The sequence below is a fragment of the Palaemon carinicauda genome, chromosome 3, assembly GCF_036898095.1.
Source record: "Palaemon carinicauda isolate YSFRI2023 chromosome 3, ASM3689809v2, whole genome shotgun sequence".
NCBI lineage: Eukaryota > Metazoa > Arthropoda > Malacostraca > Decapoda > Palaemonidae > Palaemon > Palaemon carinicauda.
The window spans coordinates 125175959-125178094 of record NC_090727.1 but is presented as its reverse complement, the minus strand read 5'-3'; the positions used below and the strand labels follow the sequence as shown (position 1 = coordinate 125178094).

At 47.0% G+C, this 2136-nt stretch overlaps 1 protein-coding gene across 4 annotated transcripts in view; it reads right to left on the bottom strand.

Moving 5' to 3' along the window:
* LOC137638471 (glutamate [NMDA] receptor subunit 1-like) overlaps positions 1-1661 on the bottom strand; it is a 196696-nt gene extending 195035 nt beyond the window's left edge. For all 4 annotated transcript variants that reach the window (XM_068370550.1, XM_068370552.1, XM_068370551.1 and 1 more), the window contains exon 1: positions 1478-1661. The gene's annotated coding sequence lies outside the window, so the exon portion shown is untranslated. The remainder of the gene's footprint in view (positions 1-1477) is intronic.
* Between the last annotated feature and the right edge of the window lie 475 nt (positions 1662-2136).

Here is a 2136-nt window from a genome sequence, read left to right as displayed (position 1 = left end):
TGACAGAATAGTAACGCAGAAATGGGGTCGAATCTTCCACGTACACATGATTTCAGTAATTGCGTTGTGGGCACAAATATCCACTGCTTGGTCGACCTGGTTCCACGAGAGAGAGAGAGAGAGAGAGAGAGAGAGAGAGAGAGAGAGAGAGGAAAGGGCACTGATACTTAAACTGTTTTCGGCTCATGAGTCCAGGTGCATTTTCATAAGGGAAATATCAGTTGTTTTTTCCGTATGGTACTGTTTTTCTTCTACCTGTGAAAGCTGGCATAAAAGATAACCCTTATCGTTGAGACGCTAGATAACATAAGAAATTCAAACTGTGATCTTCGATGACATTTTTTTGCTGATAACTGTATTGTCGTTTTCATTACGTAACCGTTATTCAATCTTTTATCATTGCAACACCGAAAGAAAAGGGAAGAAATGAAAGCCATATGTAAGAAGATTATCAATAACCAAAGAGAAAACTCTGGAATGCCACTCCAGTGACCCTAAAACAGGAGGAGGGGCCAAAGTGGGTCATTTTTTTCTGAAGCCGGGGGCGGGGAGGAGGAGGAATTCGGGAGTAGCGATTTTCTTTGACAAAACAAAGAGTGAAGGATTTAGTCATGAGCTTTGACAAGTACACTTGGTGGTATGATTATTTATATACATATATTTACTTAGTATTTATTTATTTGTTATGTGAGTGTCTGTGTGTGCTTTTGTGTGCGATACGTGGCTGTCAAAAAGAAGAGAGATAGGAGAGAGCGGGGCTGATGCTGAAAGAAGAGAAGAGGGACATGAAATGATAGTGGTGACAACAGAACTGGTTAAGAGAAAAGTGCCTCGAATGATGAGAGAAGGTGGAGGGAGCTGTTATGGAAGAAAGAGCAATGGGCAGAGATTGCAAGAAAAGGGCAGCACGAAATGGCAGAAGTTGTGGACGAAGAGGGAGAAGAAGAAGAGAAGAAGATGAAGAAATGGCGGTGGTCTCTCGAATGATGATGGGTCTGAGGCATCCCGTTCAGACCCCAGCCTCCGACACTGTATTGATCCGAACGCCCCAGATAAACACACAACCGCCCGCGCCCATCCAGGGGGGTGGGGAAGGAGGAGGCCCGTATTTACACCCAGTTAGCACCTCTTAAATCACGCCCATGTGTTTAGCTAAAATGCTTCGGGGATGCTCATTGCACCAGATACGCACCAGACTGTCCATAAGCACCGGTACATCTCTCACTGTCTCTACCTCTAGCCGTCTCCCTCTCTCTTCATCTCTCAGTGGCACTTTTGATTTATATATTTTCTTTCACTGTTTAGTCTTTTGGGAATTAAGGCACATAGAGAGAGAGAGAGAGAGAGAGAGAGAGAGAGAGAGAGAGAGAGAGATATGCGTATCCTTCGGCAATGTCTTTCCACTTATAATATCCTTTTGGGTCAGTATCACACTTCACTCGGGCAGAAAATCGCTTTGTCCTTAGGACTCACGTACCTGCTTGGGATCTTCTGAGGAGGAGATGCTGGAGGTGGAGTAAGGTGCCATTACGAGGAATTTTATATTATTTTTACCGATATTATTTTTTTCGTTTTTATTATTTTTTTTTTGCCTTAGCGGCCGGGGCGTCGCCTAAAGGATCCGCGGCCGGGCTCCGCCGGAGACTGAGCGGTTAGGTGGCTGGACGCACCCAGGACCGCTCTCTACAGTAGCTCCCTGCTTTACTCAACTCTGGCGCACTCTCTCTCTCTCTCTCTCTCTCTCTCTCTCTCTCTCTCTCTCTCTCCTCCTCCCCCTCCCCCTTCTTTCATCTCCTCTGCCATACCTCATGCTTGTCCCACCCCCGTCCCTCTCCCCCCGCAGCATCTCATCCCCATCCCATCCGACCACCCATTTAGGTCCTTGCTCCCTTACTCCATCCTAGAGGCAGTCCCCTTCCTCCTTCCCCCTTTCCTTCGTTTTCCTTCCTTCCTTCCCTGGGCCGATTTCCCCTCTCCCCCATCTTCACTTTCCCCTCACCCGGTAACCAATGACACTTGCTGGCACCCAAAGATATATCCCCCAATCAGAAGCCCATGATGCTTTCCTTACAGAACCACTTTGATTTCTGGGTATCTGTGCTGTGAAGGGGGTTTCTTCTGCCTTCGCTTCATCAG